We start from the raw sequence: 19,473 nt of genomic DNA, 5'->3' as shown, positions 1-19,473 counted from the left end.
CAAGGACAAGGTTGTCGTTACGTGCCCTCCCAGGCAGAATGACATTGCTTGTGGTCAAGCTATCTTCACGGGCACCGCATATCCAATGGCACCATCCAGGCTAGCGCCACCCATGCTGTCGGTCCTCCTCGTCACACTGGCTCTCGATCCAAGTCCGTGCCTACTGTTGCCACCTCTTGGACATCGTCGCCAATGTCATTGACGGATGACGCGTGAGTGCTTATTGATACGCCCAGGCAGCCCCATTTGCCTTCACCATTTGGTCAGCTCATCATCGTGCTGCTGTCATCATCAAGAAGCTGATGATTATGTGTACTTGTGCCTCTGTTGATGCTTTGGACCCATTCCTCCCTCCACAATTTCGACCAGTCCGACCTCGTTTACTTCGGTGACAAAAAGGGCTGTTGTCCACATGAGCTACTTGTTGGTTTCTACTCTAGTCGTAGCATCTGTAATGCGACGTCGCTAGAACTGTCAGGGGATGTTTATTGTCATATGTTTCTGGTAGGCCACTTGTCTCTATAGGCCTTTGTACTCTATATATACCGCCCGAGAGACTCAATGCAATCTATTCCCACACCCCACACATTATACCCAATTTACTACGTTTTTTTTTATGAAATCACCGGCGGGGGGGGGGGGGGGGGGGGGGGGGGGGCTGTGAGAGAGAGTCCCCCACCTGTATATATTGATGATTTGGCCCTTATGGCCTGATGTCAAGGTTACAATAACAGCACTTAAGTTTACATCAGCACTGAGCTTATAAAGCTCCCGTTTGAAAAATACTAGCACCGTTGTTTTGCTCCAAGGCCGCTGTGAAGATTGAGCACCATACAGAAGCTACGTTTCTTGATTGGGCAGGCAGTCTGTGACTCCAAAGTTGAGCTTCTGTTTTGCACTGACTGACTAGCTGCCTCATTGAGGTCGCTTGCCTTTGGAATATGAAATCATTCCTTCTCTTCCAGAGTAGCCAGCAGCAAAGGATGATAAAAACATCAAAATGAGTTGCAGGGATATGACTGGGCCTAGCCAGCTTATATATGTCTGCCGCTGTGGTGATATCGCTTGTCTGAACCTTGATCAAGTCCCAGAAAATTTTGGCAAAAGGGCACTTGAACATAATATGTGCTGCTGTTTCAGCCCCATATGAACAGATTTCGCATGTACTGTCATCAGTTATCATTTTCTTGAACAGGTTTTCTTTGCACTGAATGCGATTGTTGAGGAGGAGCCAGGCGAAGAATTGCACCCTTGGTGGTGCGCGACTTCCCCAAATGAACTTCGCTCGATCATCGTGTTGCTGCCCTGATTTTAGCAATTTGTAGAGCAGTGATGCAGAGAAGTTGCTAGTCGCGGTTCTTTGTCTAGTATCTTGTTCATCAGTTATCTGAAATTGTTGCAGCAAAACTTGGGCAGTCTGAAGTTCTTCAGTGGCTTGTGGTGATAGACGTGGCACAAGGTGTGGAGTGATTCCTGAAGTAACAACCTGAGCTACAGTCTGAGTCGGCTTCCTACAGTGGCTGAGCAGCACAGGAAACATGTCTGCAAGGCAGTTTTCTCCAGCCCAAGCGTCGAACCAGAAGGAGGTGTGGCATCCATTCCCAAGTTTCACTGTAGTGACAGCTCGGTAAACCGGCACCAAGGATCGCAGAGCGTTCCAGTGCGAGCCGTTGAGATTGCCCTCCATAGTGGCAATGCAGGCATGTTCGTGGACCCAGATGGCCCAGGACGAGGTTGAGTTCTGATGTAACCGATGAATCAGTTTCAACATGAGACAGTCATTGTGGATGGCCAGGTCTTTGACGCCGAGTCCTCCAGCGGCGCGTTCCGAGCAGACGCGCTCCCAGGCGATGAGGCACTGAGCGCCCGAAGCTGATGACTGGCCGTTCCACAGGAAGGCCCGTCTTCGACGATCAAGCTGCAAAACCACACCCGGTGGCAGCGGAGTTGCACACATGAGGTACACCAACTGACTGTCAAGCACCGAATTGATAAGCACCGTTCTGCCCATGGCATTTAGTAGTGAGGCTTGCCAACCCGCCAGGTACCGATCGGTCTTGCAAATGTATAGCTTGTAGGCGCAGCTTCTCATGCGAGAGGGGCAGCCCCAGGTAGGATTGTGGAAATCCATCCCGCTTGCAGTTTAGAATCTGTATGCATTGTTGTATCATTGCTTCGTCCATGTGCAAAGGTACCACTGTGCTTTTGTTGTAATTGATGTACAGCCCAGTTGCCTCTGAGAAGCTGTCAAGGTTTGTTTGAGCAGTGTGACGTCCTGGATGTGGCCCCGAAGTAGAATTAGTGTGTCATCAGCGTATTGTAGTGTTGCACATGGGGTTGAATCCACGATTGGGTGTCGGATTTCAGGGTTGGCCTTGATTAGTGTCTGCAGAATGTCTGCGACCAGAAGAAAGAGGTAGGGGGATAGTGGATCTCCTTGGCGGAGTCCTTTTTTGCAGGTGAACCATGGACCCGGGCATCCGTTGACAAGGACAGCTGTTCTCGAAGAAGACAGCAACTCCATGACCCAATTGCACCAAAGTTTAGGGAAACCTCTGGCTTTCATTATCTTGGTGAGGCTGTCCCAATTGACGGTGTCAAAAGCTTTTGCAAAGTCCAATTTAAGTACCAGGGTGGGGACTTTCCTCTTGTGACAGCATTGAACCAGTTCTGTTGCATAGACAAAGGTGTCTGTGATGGATCTCCCTTTTATGAAGCTTGACTGATCGTTCCATATTAGTGTTGAAATTTCTCGCTGCAGCCTTGTGGTCATTATTTTGGAGACGATTTTAACACTGCAGTTCTGAAGACATATAGGCCTGAAGGAGTCCGGAGTCACTGCACCCGGCTTCTTTGGTAGCAGCACCATGAAAGCTCTATTAACCCTTTGCAGATCGATATTGCAGTCATAGAACCCCTGTAGGAACTTCATCACTGCTGCTCGCGTTGTAGACCTAGCTGCATTGTAGAAACTCGGCCCAAAACCATCCTTTTATTGCTGTCCAAGCTTCAACTGCAGTGAAAGGAGCAGTGAGGGCTGTGGTTGTTGTGGGCAGACCTGTGTAAAGTGACTGAAGATTGAAATTCCAGTTTGCGCTGACTGTTTGATTCATCAGACTTGTAAAGTAGGCTGTCAGTGCTTCCACCTTCCCTTGATGGTGAGTGATCTGCGTACCACTGACCTGTATTTCCCTAATGAGGTTCCTTCTCATACGCAAAGTGGCGTGAGTGTGGAAGAAACCGGTGTTTGCATCAGACTCTTTAATTGCTCTTCTTTTGCCTCGCTGTTTCCAATATGCTGCTTTCTCTTTCAGTGCCAATGCTAGCCTTTCTTGGCAGATCTGTCTGACCTGGGATTCAGCAGTAGACAAAAAACGGTCTTCCTCGAGATAATCGAACAAGAGAATTAGAAATTTGCAGTTGTGGATGAGCCAGACTGGCGCTCTGTTGCATTTAGCCCATACCTTTGCCGCGGTTCGAGCTGACTTGAGGCAAGCAACGAGCTGGCCAGCAGCGTCAGCGCAGCGAGGGGCCTCATGCCAGGCCGGGAGAACTGCAGGAAGGAAGTTGGTGTTTTGGAGCCAGTAATTTTCGAAGCGGAAGATGCAAGAGCGGGGTATTTGAGTGGAGAGGGAGGCAATGATGGGAGTATGGTCTGATGTAGGGCGGGGGAGGGGGTTGAGGGAGGTGTCGGGGAATTTAGCACATTGATCCATGTTACCAACACCCGATCAAGTCGGGCGAGGGTTGGGCGGTCTCGTTTGTTCGACCAAGTAAAACGACGTCCGAGAAGAGGGAGCTCATGGAGTTCGAGATGGTCGATGGCTTCATTGAAAAGATCACAAAGCCTTTGGGACACACCGACTGTGTTTTTCTCCTCCGAACAGTGGACCAAATTGAAGTCCCCGGTAATGATCCACAGGCCAGTGAAAACATGTTTGAGGTTTTTAAGGCATTGGAGAAAATGTTCAGAATGTCTATGATCAGAGGGAGCATACACATTTGTGACTGTAATTGAGAAATCTGAAACCGTAGAGGAGAAGGATGTAGAGAGCGAGTATTGACAGCTAGTGACTGAGTCCAGCGTTAGCTGTCTCTCATCCCACGCTGTGAGGATGCCGCCACGCGAACCCTCCGCGTTGATCAGCTGAAAGTTGTTTGCTAGTTTTGAAGGGAGGAAGGAGTGTGTTTTTGTGTGGGGCATGTCATGGAGTTTGGTTTCTTGGAGGCAGACAATGGTTGGGGAGGCATCAGAGATCGCATCGTGCACAATCGTGCACTTGTCCGGGTCGCCTAAGCCACGCACATTCCATGACATAACGAAGATCTTTTTAAAAGACTCATTCATTCTGGTGGGTTTTGCACCACCCCAACTGCACTGGCAGTGTTGCAGCCCAGACCTGCTGCATAGACGAGCCTGCGAAGGTCCGGAACTGGGATTGATATTTTTGATCTGGTCATTGCTTTGCACTTTGCCACCTGAGATTTCAAGGCCGCGGAGCAAGGCTGGAGTGAGTTCTGAAGGGCCTTGAGCTTGATGGCCTTTGTCAGTCATGTCCACAAAGGAGGCAGGTGCTTTTTCTGCAAGACGTAAACTATGGCGCTTAGCTGCCCCTGGCTCCTTGTTCTTGCCTCTAGTCTTTCTGATGCTGGGCACCGACGTGGCAACCTCGGAGGTGGCCGGTGTTGCAGGAGGAGCATGGGGGGCTTCGGTGCCGTCAGAATCATACCAGGTCAGCAGCAGTGGGGTTTGCGCCACCAGGGTTTTTGTGTGCGCATTTTGCATGAGTTTGGTAAGGGCGCTGGTGGCGATTGCAGTTGCAAGCTGAAGCAGCATTTCAGTATGGGCGGCAGGCGCGGTGTTGGCAGCAGCATGTGCGGGCGCCGGGGGAAACATTTGGTTTGCGGCATGTGGTGGTGGGGGAGGCTGCTGGTGTGGTAGCAGCGGTCCACGAGGGAAAGGTGGAGGCGGAGCACCAGCGGCAGGCGGCGGCGGCGGAGGTGGCGGAAGGGGTTGGGAGGACCTGGCGAGGTTACCATCCGGACCAAGTTGATCTGCCCTGTGCCCTGTGCCAGACACGAATGGGCTGCCTGACATGCAACTTGCAGTGCCGCTGACGGTGGCCGAAGCTTCGGCACCGCCGGCAACGGACGGGGTCGCGGCAATCCTGGACGCGGTGGTCTGGAGCAAGACAGCGGAAACAGCCACCAGGGGAGAAGGGAGGCAGCTTGTTCGGTGCTGGAGGCGAGTGCTTTGCAGGTGTCAGGGCGGCTTGCAAGTAAGGCCCGTTTAGTTGAAGCCAAAAACCAAAATTTTTCGCATAGTATCCGTCACATCAAATCTTACGGCATATGCATGCATGGAGTACTAAATGTAGACGAAAAAAAAAACTAATTACACAGTTAGCCGAGAAATCGTGAGACGAATCTTTTAAGCCTAATTAGTTCATAATTGGACAATTTTTGTCAAATAAAAACGAAAGTGCTACAGTAGCCAAAAGCCAAAAATTTTTGGAACTAAACGGGGCCTAACTGCGTGAGGTGACTGGTAAGTGGGGAGCAAAGGCCTTTGGTGTTGGGAGTAACGGGGGCAGCTGGCAAGGTTGTTGACAATCCATCGGCACCATTGAATCCTTTTTCTGCGACGTACGCCCTCGAGCCGCACGCCCACATAACCGCTCTGAAGAACGGACTTCTTTTCCATTGTTTGGCATGGGCAGGTGAGGCGCAGTAACTGAATCTGTATGGTCATCTTCAACCACGGGAGGGAGCAAACTTGCAGCTTTCCTCGCCGCAGCCATGGACGAGTGCGGGACTAGGACAGATTTGCCGAGGTGGAGAGGGCCACGAACAACCAGAACGTTTGCCACATTACGACTCGCGACAGATGCACGAAAAACTCTAGAACCCAGGCTGACAACACGAAGGCGACCCGGACTCGCGGTTAGGAGGAAGTTCAGCATGTTGCGGACGAAGGCAATGTTGTATCGGGGTGCTGTACTGGAAGGCGTGAACCAGACGTAGAAGGTGGAGGAGGGGGCTACAGTGTGGGGAAGAACGGTGGAGTGGAAATCTCGAAGGAAAAGATCCTGCAGCAGCTCTCCTGGTCGGGCATTGGGGCGACGTACCTGAACACTGGAGCTGGCGTCGTTGCCTTCCACAAGTCGCTGGCGAGACCGGGCATTGGGGCCGGCTTGAGTTTTGCAGGGTGCTGGCTCATTGCAAGCTATGGTGGAGCTAGGATTGGGGTGTTGGCTGGTGTCGCTGGGTGGGCTGGGGTGGGGCACGAGCTGGGCAGGCACGGCTCCTGGCCGTTCCGGCGGCTTGCTAATGGGCGGACGGTGGTGCTGGGTTGGTTTGTCCGGCGGTTCCGTGGTGGCGCCGCCAGGGTAGGCGGAAGTCGCGAGAGGGGTCGCTAATCTTCGGAGACATCCGATAAAATTGGAACGATACAGAGAAGATTAGCATGGCCCCTGCGCAAGGATGACACGCACAAATCAAGAAATGGTCCAAATTTTTTGAGAAAGCTATGAACAAGGCTGACTGGTATCAAACTGTTGGAGTAGAACCCGGCACCAATTTACTACGCTTTCACTTCTTTCTAGTTATATATGTGCTGTTACCTTTTTCAGTCACTGCTCTCTGTCTGTTCGCTGATTGGTTTCTGGGCTGGTTTAGGTTGGCTGGGGCTGGTTTATTGTGAGAGAAAAACATTGTTGGCTGGCTGGTTTGGGCTGGCTGAAACCAACTAGCGAACAGGGTGTCTATGTTCAAACTTAATAAATCCCCATTTGTTGTTAAGTTGTTTTGTTGTTATATGCGTTGTAGAGTGGTAGTTACTTATGGTGTATCACCTCCTCTAGAAGAAGGGACAATAATAAATCACTTAATCTGCTGCCCATGTTGAACGAATCTTTAATAGAGAGGTGCTTATAAGAAAATGAACACGCCATCTATAAGGCTGGAAGTAATTTAGTCAAGCACCTATCCCAGACCAATTAGAAGTGAAGAAAGTAGTTACCCGCTGCCAACCATAAATGAGTGTTGTAATTAGGTTGTGATCTTTTTATGATTGTTTGATCATTGATGCCAGATTGCAAGTTCCCTAGTTTTATTTTGCCTGGTTAAAAGCATAATTTCTATTAAAAGTCATGCTAAGCGATAGCTCGGTTGATTGCGTCTCCTGTTGATGAGGCTGCCCGCCTGGACTCAAACTCAGGTGCTCGCGAAGTGGTACATCCCTGAGAAGAATGGCTAGTATGTCTCTCATCTAGCCAAGGTCTGGTGCCTCCCTATATTAAGGACAAGGCCAAGGGGTCGTCTATTGCCATGGAGTAACCTTATTTACACTACTGGCTAGTCTTTTGACAGCATTTCATGCATCAGAAAATGTTCTACTTTAATGTTCCATGTTACTTGAAATTCTCAGAAATTCAAGAGCATGGTACTTGAGTTTTTTTTTTTCCTTTTTCAGAAGAATATTGCTTATCTGCAACACTGTCATTCTTGAGTACTATGTTATTGTATATAAGCAACACATTATGTGTTTAAAGTACTTTGTTTACTGCTGCTCACCAGTGAATAGGTGTTTGCACCTATATTAAGAAGTATCTTTTCAATAGATACTGTTTCATGAAAATACACTAATAGCATTGTTTTCTTTGCTAGCTCAATAGTAGAGGTTATTTTCCGAGATGGTTCAACATGGGCTCCGCTGCATTGCATTCTGTAAAAGTAGGAAGCTATGCGAGCTTGTCCTAGCTTACACGTAAGGACACATTTTTTCTATGTATACCATTTTTCTGTTTTTGTTGAACTTTCGGGAACATGCACTTTTACTACAGATGACCCATAACCCATTTGTTGTAGGCGTGAAATTCTTCAGGAGACTGCAAAAGAATTGGTAGATTCTATCTGTGTATATCGTGCTGGCTACATTGCTGAGGTTAGTATGTCCTATCGCTAAAGTGTTCTGCCATTCTGCTTGTGATTTGTGGTATGCTCTAATGACTTTTGGGCTGACAAAATACTATAAATATATTTCTTGTCCATGATCTCACAATTGGTTTGCTACATGTTGGGTTTTTAAAAGCATAGTACTATACATACTTGCGGCACTGCCCACTGCCCAGCACTTCAATTTTTTAAACTTCTAATAGACGGGTCTGTAATTTTCTGCCTATGGTGCTCATTCATTTTTCTACCCTGTATGTTTAATCTTCCTGCTCTCTTGTGTATTCAAGAAAAAAGAAAGACAGTCAAAACCATGTATAGAAGCCACTTAGAGCAAGTATAATAGCAGGCTGTAAGCCGACTAAATGCTGAGATGGAGGAGAGAGGGGAGGAGAGAGAGGAGAAGCGGGCTGTAAGCTTACAGCCAGCTTGGGCACAAGAACCAAGAAAGTCTGTGAGAGAGACAAGTGGGCCATGTATTAACTATAAAGAGCTAACTACTATATGAGTGGGCTGAGAGAAGGCTGCAAAGAACCTTACAGCCAATAAGTCGGCTGTATTATTAGCCTTGCTCTTACGGGCTGTGCCGGTTCTGGTTCAAAATTGATTAACCCAAGGTCAGAAGATCTGATGACGAGCAGCTGCTACCGCCAATGCAGTTGGTCCCCGCCCTTTGACTGTTGGGCCTGCAGGAGGTTCACAGATGTTTCACGCAAATGTGTGCCAAAGCGGAGGCATGGAGGTGATGACGCTGACAGCGACTGTACCAGCGGCACCCTGACGACAGGGGTGTTGTCAGAAAGGACAGTGAAGATGTGGGAGCCCTGGAGGATTGAATGGTTTACTTTGCTGCTGCCATCATCATGACTCATGTGGGATGCGCAATTAGACCACCTAGACAGCGATTAGTCAAAGAGTAATTGCTAGTCATGCGGTGACCGTCTATCTACCATCTAGGATAACACTTACAACACCCTCGTTCCCCTTTCCTGCCCATAGATGTGAGCATCAAAAAATTAAAAACAAAATGAGGTCTTCTTTTGCATCCATTTACAAAACCTACAAGTAGCAGCAATGCTTCAGCAATTATGTTTTTTCAGGAATTTTTGTCCCTTACTAAAAAAATGTGTTGCAAAATGTTTTTAGGATTTTTTCACAGCGACACATTAGGCATCAAAATGCTTTGAAAAAAGATTGGCAGGGGAGAAAATATTTGACACATTCACTAAATAATGGAATAACTAATAGCTAAGTGGAAATACGCAGAGCTCAAGCCCAAGGCAATCAACATGTAAGAGGCTTGCTCTGCTACTGTTACTAAGTGGAAAATGAAAATGTTGCGGCTGCGCAGGTGGTAAGAGTGGGAGGTTGTTGGCCGTGGTTTGAATCCTCGGCGGCGAACAGACGGCGCCGTGGCCGGCGCCTGAACTCTGAGCGACAAGGAGGTGACGGTGAACAGTGCTACAGCTGGGCACCCAAGGGAGACGGCATGTCTCAATCCCATGTTTCTCTCTTCATTAAACCAATGGTTTGCCTTATAGGCAAAATACAAGCATGCCACTAATTTAGGAACAAACTAAACATGCAGCTAACAACTAAACATGCAGCTAACAAACTTCCAACAAACTCCACGAAAAGCTCCTGTGATCTAACAAGCTAAAGCTGATCTAACCAACTGAAGCCGCATTCTAGCCACTGGTGGTGCGTTGCCTCCGCTGGTACACTTGGCCGACCATAACATCTCTCCCCCCCTCGGGAAACAGCTCGTCCTCGAGCTGGAACGAGGGGTATGCTGCCCGGAACGCCTCGACAGATTCCCAAGTTGCCTCTGACGCCGGCATGTTGGCCCACTGGATGAGGATCTGCCACTCGCCTCGCCGCGCCAAAGGCTGGCACGTAGGACCTGTTTTGGCTGTTGTAGCGGCCTGCCATGTTGGAGAGGAGGTAGAGCAGGGACGGTAGCTGGCGGGGCGCCGCGGAACGGCTTCAGGATGCCGACATGGAACACGTCATGTATCCTGGCGCCGTCCGGAAGACGCAGGCGATAAGCCACCGGTCCGATGCGTTCCAGCACCTGGTAGGGCCCCGTGTACTTGGGGGCCAATTTGTCGCGGTGGCCGGGAACTAGGGATTTGGTGGGCCGGTGCAGCAGGCGAAGGAGCACCCAGTCTCCCACCGCGAACTCCAATTGTCGATGATGGGCGTCGTAGTGGCGACGAGCATACTCCTGTGCCTGGAGGAGACGAGCGCGCACCTCCTGCAGGAACTCGTCGCGGCTGGAGAGCAGAGCGTCGACGGTGTTAGTGTTAGTTGAGGCCGACGCATAGGGCAGCAGTTCCGGGGGATCCCTGCCATAGACGACTTTGAACGGCGTCGTACGGAGCGCCGAATGGAAGGAGGTGTTGTAGCAGTACTCCGCCCACGGCAGCCAGTCAAGCCAGTCCCGCGGACGATCGCCGGTGATGCACCAGAGGTACATGGCGATGATCTTGTTGACAGCCTCCGATTGTCCATCCGTTTGGGGGTGGAAGGCGGTGCTCAGCCGCAGCTGGACGCCGGCGCGGCGGAACAGGTCACGCCAAACGTGACCGGTGAACACCGGATCGCGGTCACTGACTATGGAGTCAGGAAACCCATGTAGACGGACGATCTCGTGGAAGAACGCGCGAGCCACTGACGTTGCCGTGTACGGGTGCCCCAGCGGAATGAAATGGGCGAACTTGGAGAACCTGTCCACCACAGTAAGAAGGACGCTCTTGCCATGCACCTTGGGCAGTGCCTCAATGAAGTCCATCGCGATGTCCGCCCATACGCGGGACAGCACCGGCAGCGGCTGGAGCAGCCCCGCGGGATGCAGAGGCTCCGTCTTGTTCCACTGACAGGTGGAGCAGGCACGGACGAAGTCGCTGACGGTGCGGCGGTCGTGGTCGAGGTAGAAGGTGGCGCGTAGGCGTTGCAGCGTTTTCTGGGCGCCCTCGTGGCCCGCGGTGTGGGCGAGCTGCAAGATGTCAGGAAGTACAGCCGACGTGGGAGGCACGAAGACGCGACCATCGTAGATGATGAGGCCATCACGGACACTCCAGTCCCCGCCATGACTGCCTGCCGCGACAGCGCCCTGGCGTGCCCGCAGCTCCGCGTCCTGGGCGAGCTCCTGGCACAGGTCGTCGTAGAGTGCAAATGTGGGCATAGACAAAGTCGCTAGGAGAGAGGTGTCGCCATCACAGGACATGGACAGGGCCGTCAGCAGGGGCGTGTCGCCGTCACGGCGCGACAGCGCGTTGGCGACCGTGTTCAGTCGCCCGAGTTGGTACTCGACCCTGAAATCAGAACCAAACAGTTTGCTAATCCATTAGTATTGTGGAATGGTTGATAACCGTTGATCCAACATATATTTGAGGGCGTAGTGGTTGGTGTGGACGACGAATGCGCGCCCCCACAGATAGGGACGCCAATGTCGCACCGCTTGGACGAGGCCGATGAGCTCGCGCTCATATGCGGCCACCTTGAGGTGCCGGGCCGCGAACGGTCGATTGAAGAAGGCGAGTGGCCCCGCGCCCTGGTGAAGTACCGCACCGAAGCCCGACCCGGATGCATCGCAGTCCACCACGGACTCTTTGCTGAAGTCGGGGAGATGCAGGACAGGGGCGCCGGATAGGGCGGCCTTTAGGGCCGCGAACGCTGCCTCTGCGGCCACGGACCACTGGAACGCATCCTGTTTGAGCAGCCGTGTGAGTGGAGCCACGATGGAGCTGAAGTTCTGGATAAAACGCCGGTAGTATCCGGCCAAGCCTAGGAACCCGCGCAAGCCACGGGCAGAGCGTGGCTACGGCCAGGCCTGGACGGCTTCCACCTTGGAGCTGTCCATCGCGACGCCCTCGGCCGAGATCACGTGGCCAAGGTACTGGACCGACGACGAAGCAAACGCGCACTTGGAGCGTTTAAGGTGTAGTTGATGCTTGCGCAAAACATCGAAGACGGCGTGGATGTGCTGTAGGTGCTCGGTCCAAGGCGCGCTGTAGATTAGGATGTCGTCGAAGAAGACGAGCACGTAGCGGCGCATGAAGGGCTAGAGGACGAAGTTCATTAGGGCCTAGAACGTCGATGGTCCATTTGAGAGACCGAACGTCATGACCAAGAATTCAAAATGGCCATGGTGCATGCGAAACGCCGTCTTGGCCACATCCTCCGGATGGACACGGACTTGGTGATACCCTGAGCGCAAGTCGAGCTTTGTGAAGAAGTGTGCGCCATGAAGTTCGTCCAGGAGTTCCTCTACCATGGGAATAGGGAACCTGTCCTTCACCATGGCTGCGTTGAGAGCCCTGTAGTCGACGTAAAATCTCCAGGTCTTATCTTGTTCCTTGACCAATAGGACAGACACCGAAAATAAGGAAGTACTGGGCCGGATGATGCCCTGCTGCAGCATCGCCTCACACTGCGCCTCCAGCTCATCCTTTTGTAGTTGGGGGTACCTGTAAGGGCGTACGGCTACAGGATCCTTGGCCGGCTTGAGATGAATGCGGTGGTCACACGGACGTGCTGGCGGTAGGATGGACGGGGGGTCGAAGATGTCGGTGTAGGCGTCCAGTAGCTGCTCCAGGAACTACGACTATGTGCCGTGGGCGGCGTGGACGCGGGCAGCGTGGAGACGGTCCGTTGGTGGGATGTCCGTGCGGGTCGACCCGATGCCCTTCCACAAAACACGACGGCCGTGGTGGTTGAATGCCATGCAGAGGTCTTCGAAATCCCACAAGATGGGGCCCAGGGTGCGCAGCCATGTAACCCCGAGGACCATGTCATAGCAGTCGAGGGGAATGGAGTAGCAGTCTGAAAGCATCTAGGCCCCTAGTTGGGTTTCGGTGATTAATGATAATACAAGATTACTATGACTAACGTGTGTTTTACAGAGACAAGTAAGTTAGGTCATGGTAATAGAGATTAATTGGGCAATCAAGGTTGTCATGCCCCTACGATGGAAATCGTTTCGGTTTTCAAAGGATGGACAACAAGGTTAAGGATGACTAGTTCTAAGTGTCGATTGAAGTTGGAGTAACACTTAGAGTAGTTTAGGACTTTGTTTTTTATCTGGTCATACTATTAAGGGGGGTATGAACGGGTAGCTTGACCTAGATGAGTCTAGTGAGTTAGGTGTGGTGCACACTTGTTAAAACTAGCTCTAGGTAGCTCCTACGAATGCCTAAGATCGTTTGGAGCAAACTTCATTCACACATGATCGAGAGTTGGAAGTGAATGAAGGGTCAAATGCTGACCGGACGCTGGCCCTGGTGCGACCGGACGCTGGCCATAGGGTCCGGTCAGTTCATTTGATTAACAGACTGTGTTCGGTGCGACCGGACGCTGAAAGGCAGCGTCCGGTCGACTCTAGTAAGGTTCCAAAGAAGGGAATCTGTGACCGGACGCGTCCGGTCAGTACTGACCGGACCATGGGGGTTCAGCATTCGGTCGAGTACAGTAAGGTTCCAGTAAGGGTTTAATGCGACTGGACGCATCCGGTCAGTGGTGACCGGACCCTGCCAGCGTTCTGTCAACACATTTTCACTGGTTCACGGGTTGAACTGAACGGAGTGTCTGGTCAGTATGACCGGAGCGTTCGGTCACCCCGTAGAAGCTCATAACGGTTCGTTTTTTTAAGCTGCCTTATAAATAGAAGCTCCACTCGTGTGTGGAGTGACTTTTGCTCATTCCAACAGCTGAGAAACATGTTTGTGAGTGCCAAAAAGAGCAAGATCCTAGTGAGGTGATTGAGATTTGAGAATCCAAGAGAGTAGCCTCATTAGTGAATCAAGAGTAGCCAAGTGTGTATCCATCTTCTCATTAGGCTTTGCGTGGTCAAGTGAGAGTTTGTGCTTGTTACTCTTGGTGATCGCCATCACCTAGACGGCTTGGTGGTGATTGGGAGCTTGGTAATCACCCGACGGAGCTTGTGGGTGACCCAACTCAAGTTGTGAGCAGATTTGGGTGATTTGCCACGACGGAGTGTCGAAGAATTAACCCGTAGAGAGCACTTGATCCTTGCCCAGATCAAGGGGAAGCTACACCCTTACGCGGGTGCTTCAACAAGGACTAGTAGGGAGTGGCGACTCTTCGATACCTCAGCAAAACATCGCCGCGTTCCTCTCTCTATTTACTTTGAGCATTTACTTTGAGTATTTACTTCAAGCAATTCAATACTTGTCCTTACATTCATAGAATTGCCATGCTAAAGTAAGTTTAGAACATAGGTTGTAAGTCCGTTGTGCGTTAGTTTGATAGAAACAGTTTTCTAGGCACAAGGGGTTAATTAGGCTATCCGTAGGATTTGACTATTGCAAGAAAAATTAGAATTAGTCTAATTCATCCCCCCTCTTGGTCATCTTGATTCTTTCAATTGGTATCAGAGCCTCGTGCTCACATTTTTAAGCTTAACCGCTTAGAGCAAGATGTCTTACGGGGATGGACCTCCTCCTATCTTTGAGGAAGATGACTTTCCATATTAGAAAATCCGCATGGAGACGTATTTAGAAGCTCTAGACGTTGGTATTCTTAGAGCCACCTCTCAAGGCTTTCCAAAACCTCGGGATGCTACTAACCTACAAGGCGATGAGGTTAATTATGAAAAATAGAATGCAAAGGCTCGCAACATCATCTTTAGAGGCCTTTGCAAAGATGTGTTCAACCGTGTAAGGAACCACAAAGACGCCCATGCACTATGGTCGGACGTTTGTGCGCTACATGAGGGAACCAAGAGTGAGCGTGAGGAACGCTATCATCTTGTGATTAAAAAGCTAAATTCATTTGAAATACTTCCCAAAGAAAGTGCTAATGAGATGTATTCTCGTTTAAATGTTCTTGTAGAGGAAGTCAATGGGCTTGTACTTACTCAAATGTCACCATCCGATGTTGTGAGAAAGATCTTGAGTGTCCTCCCCATTGACAAATATGGGCACATTGTGACCGTGCTACATCAAAGTGATCTTTCCGCCGCTACACTGACATAAATCTTGGGAAAGATCAATACTCATGAGATGTACATGCACATCACGCCACAAGATGGCTCATCCTCTACAAAGAAGAAAGAAAAGGACTTAACATTCAAAGCTAGCCAAGATAAGGGCAAAGCAAGACTTGAGTATGAGAGCTCAAGTGATGAAGATGATGAAGAAAGTCTTGCTCTCATGGTGAAGAAGACCGCCAAGATGTTAAAGAAGCTAAACAAGAGTGGCATCAAGTTTGACGGCAAGAAGAAGTTCTTCACTAGCTCAAGAAGAAAGCCAATCTCCAAGATGGATTGCTACAATTGTGGCGAACTTGGCCATCTAGCTCATCAATGCACAAAGCCTAAGAAAGACAAGTTCAAGAACAAGAACAAGGGCAAGAAAGATGACTCAAGTAATGAAGATAAAGATGAGAAGAAGAAGAACAAGTCATACAAGAAGAGAGATGGCAAAAATAGGGACTTCTACAAGAAGAAGAAGAGTGGAAAGGTTTACATTGTCGGTGATTGGCTCACGGACATTGATTCATCAAGTGGATCATCCGATGATGATAGTGACAATGAGAAGGTGGCCGCCATTGCTATTGATCTTGCATCTTCACCGCCATCATCCTCTACACACCTATGTCTTATGACCAAGGGTGAACGCAAGGTAACTAAGAATGATGATAGTAGTGATGATGATAGCGATAGCGATGATGATGATTCACCTACATATGATGATCTTGTCAAAATACTAAGAAAATACACTAAGATCATTAGAAAGAGTAGAGCTACAAATGAAAAGCTTGATGCTAAAAATGATTCACTCTTAGCTAAGTGCGATACATTAGAAAAGGCTAATGATGAGCTTAGAGAAACTAATGATGCTATATCATCCAAACTCAAGGAGCTCAAATCTTTTAAGAAAGAGCTTAAAGATAAACATAATAAACTTGAGTGGGTGCACAATGAGCTCATCACTAGTGACAACAAACTAAAAGATGAGTATACAACTCTTAAGATCAATCATGATACTCTTGTCATTGCTCAAGAATTTCTACCAAATGAGCCACATGATGCTACTAACCAAGTTGTTAAGATTGATATAGGTACATCATATGATGATTTGATTGATGAGAGCATTGAGCAAGGATCTAATGGCAAAGGCAAGCAAGTGGTTGAGTGCAATGACTATGATGAATATGTCAAGCTCAAGAACACAAATGAGAAGCTCATGAAAGATCTTAAAGAAATGAAAAGCCACAACACCATTGTGCTAGAAACTCTTGATCATGACAAAGAGTTGATTCTTGAGAATGAGAAGCTCAAAGAAGAAAACAAGAAGCTCAAGGAAGAGAAGAAAGATGATGCTCTTAAGGAAGAAAATAAGAAGCTCAAGTTAGATAAAGAGCATCCCAAGATTGGATTGAGCAAGTTTGCTAGAGGCAAGCATCTCCAAAATGAGCTACTCATGAACACCGTCATGAAAATGGATAAAAGTGGCATTGGATATGTGGCAAGTATAGAGAAGAAGAAGGCTCAAGTTCAACAACAACAATCAAAGCCAAAGCCAAAACCAAAGAGATGTTTTGAGTGTGGACAAGAAGGTCACTTTGCTCATGAGTGTCAAACTCTACCGCCACAACCCTTACCTAAGCATGCTAGACCCTTTGCCTTCAATGCTCACTACATGCTTAGAAAGGACTATAGTGGAAAAATGAAAGTCATGTTCTTAGTTCCCCCTAACAAGAATAGGCCTAAGAAGATTTGGGTGGCTAAGTCACTTGTTGAGAAGGTGAAGGGCCATCAACAAGTTTGAATTCCTAAAGCTTGAATCTCTTGTGTGTAGGTGAACTATAAGACCGGTGGAAGTCATTGTGTTATTGATAGTGGTTGCACTCAACATATGACCGGTGATCCTCGTATGTTCACCTCACTAGATGAAGAGGTAGATGGACAAGAGAAAATAATATTTGGAGATAACTCAAAGGGCAAGGTTAAAGGATTGGGCAAAGTGGCAATATCAAATGAGCATTCCATTTTCAATGTGCTCTATGTTGGTTCATTGAGCTTCAACTTGCTATCCGTTGGACAATTGTGTGATCTTGGCTTCCAATGCTTGTTCATCGAGATGGAGGTTGTTGTATCCAAGGTAGATGACAATCAAGTGATATTCATTAGATTTAGATACAACAACTTATATCTAGTGGACTTCACCTCTGAAGACGCAAATTTGAAGACTTGCCTATTCACCAAAACAACACTTGGGTGGCTATGGCATAGAAGACTTTCTCATGTTGGGATGGGCTCACTCAAGAAACTTATGAAGAATGATTTGGTGAGAGGGTTGAACGATGTGAAGTTTGAGAAGGATAAGCTTTGTAGTGCATGTCAAACCGGCAAGCAAGTTGCAAATACTCATCCAACCAAAGCTTTCATGTCAACCACAAAAGTGCTATAGCTCTTACACATGAATTTATTTGGACCAACAACATACAAGAGTTTGGGAGGGAATCTCTATTGTCTTGTGATTGTTGATAACTATTCAAGGTATACATGGGTATTCTTCCTTCATGACAAATCCAAAGTTGCATCTTGCTTCAAGAAGTTAGCCAAGAGAGCTCAAAATGAATTTGAAGTAAAACTCAAGAAGATAAGAAGTGACAATGGCAAAGAATTTGACAACACAAACATTGAAGCCTATTGTGATGAAGTTGGGATCAAGCATGAAGTCTTCGTAACTTATACTTCTCAACAAAATGGTGTAGTTGAGAAAAAGAACCAGACTTTGATCACTCTTGCAAAGACAATGCTAGATGAGTACAACACCCCCGAAGCTCTATGGGCGGAAGCAATCAACACCGCATGTTATGCATCCAACCGCCTATTCCTTCAAAAGTTTATTGGCAAGACTCCTTATGAGTTGCTCAATGGAAAGAAGCCGGACGTCTCTTTCTTTAGGGTGTTTGTTTGCAAATGCTACATCTACAAAAAGCGGCAACACCTAGGGAAGTTCCAAAGACGTTATGATATTGGTTTTCTTGTTGGTTACTCATCAAAGTCCAAAGCATTTAGAGTATTTAATCATGCCACCGGCTTGGTTAAAGGAACATATGATGTGGAATTTGATGAATCTAACGGCTCCCAAGGAGCACATGATAATTTTGATGATGTAGGTGATGAACCATTGAGGGAGGCTATGAAGAATATTCCGGTGGGAGACATCAAGCCAAAAGATGATGAAGATGATGTACAAGTCATTGATCAAACTTCTTCATCAAGTGTGCCATAAGATGGTGAGAAAGATGGGAGAGTAGAAAATGAAGATACTCATATTTCCCATGAGCAAATGATGGTACAAGCATAAGATATTGATGCTCCACAACCTCCTCCTCAAGTGGTCAATAGAAGAAATACCTCTCCTACAAGATCATACACAAGATCTCATTATAGGGAATCCATCAAAGGGTGTAATGACTCGATCTCAAAAACTTGCTTCGTTTATTGCTTATCACTCTTTTGTCTCTTGCTATGAGCCTACCAAGGTAGAAGAAGCTCTCAAAGATCTGGATTGGATCAATGCCATGCATAAAGAGTTGAACAACTTCACTCGCAATGAAGTTTGGACTCTTGAAGAGCGACCAAAAGGTGCAAGAGTCATTGGAACAAAGTGGGTGTTCCGCAACAAGCAAGATGATCAAGGTGTTGTTGTGAGGAATAAGGCAAGACTAGTTGCAAAGGGGTTCTCTCAAGTTGAAGGTTTGGATTTTGGAGAGATTTGCACCGGTTTCAAGATTATAAGTCATCCGTATCCTTCTTGTATATACATCATATCATGAAATGAAACTATATAAAATGAATGTAAAAAATGCATTTTTAAATGGCTTTATTAATGAACTAGTCTATGTTGATCAACCTCCCGGGTTTGAAGACCCTAGATATCCTAATCATGTTTATAGGTTGTCCAAGGCACTATATGGGCTTAAGCAAGCCCCAAGAGCTTGGTATGAGCGCCTTCGGGACTTTCTCATTGAGAAGGGCTTCACCATTGGGAAGGTCGACACCACACTATTCACCAAGAAGCTTGATGGGCATATCTTCATTTGTCAAGTATATGTTGATGATATCATCTTTGGATCATCAAATGAAGACTCATATAAAGAATTTGATGAATTGATGTCGAATGAGTTTGAGATGTCAATGATTGGTGAGCTTATATTCTTTCTTGGTTTTCAAGTCAAGCAAATGAAAGAAGGTATCTTCATCTCTCAAGAGAAATACACAAAAGATCTTCTCAAGAGATTCAAGATGGATGAATGTAAGCCAATCAAGACACCAATGCCTACCAATGGACATCTCGACCTAGATGAGGGGGGTAACCCGGTTGATCAAACTCTCTACCGTTCTATGATTGGTAGCTTGATATATTTAACCGCATCTAGGCCCGACATCATATTTAGTGTGTGTATGTGTGCTAGATTTTAAGCTAGTCCTAAGGAAACACATTTAATTACCGTAAAAAGAATCCTTAGGTATCTTAAGCA

The 19,473-nt window shown here is 47.9% G+C and overlaps 1 non-coding gene and 1 pseudogene across 1 annotated transcript; both read left to right on the top strand.

Moving 5' to 3' along the window:
• The window catches only part of LOC136544541 (uncharacterized), a 35,855-nt pseudogene that overhangs the window by 4,413 nt on the left and 11,969 nt on the right, over positions 1-19,473 (top strand).
• LOC136547757 (U6 spliceosomal RNA) lies at positions 6,412-6,519 on the top strand. The gene has a single exon (XR_010781714.1). It is a non-coding gene; the product is annotated as a U6 spliceosomal RNA (small nuclear RNA).

Source organism: Miscanthus floridulus, chromosome 3 (genome assembly GCF_019320115.1).
Source record: "Miscanthus floridulus cultivar M001 chromosome 3, ASM1932011v1, whole genome shotgun sequence".
NCBI classification, from domain to species: Eukaryota; Viridiplantae; Streptophyta; class Magnoliopsida; order Poales; family Poaceae; genus Miscanthus; species Miscanthus floridulus.
This window is presented reverse-complemented; position numbering and strand designations above follow the sequence as displayed.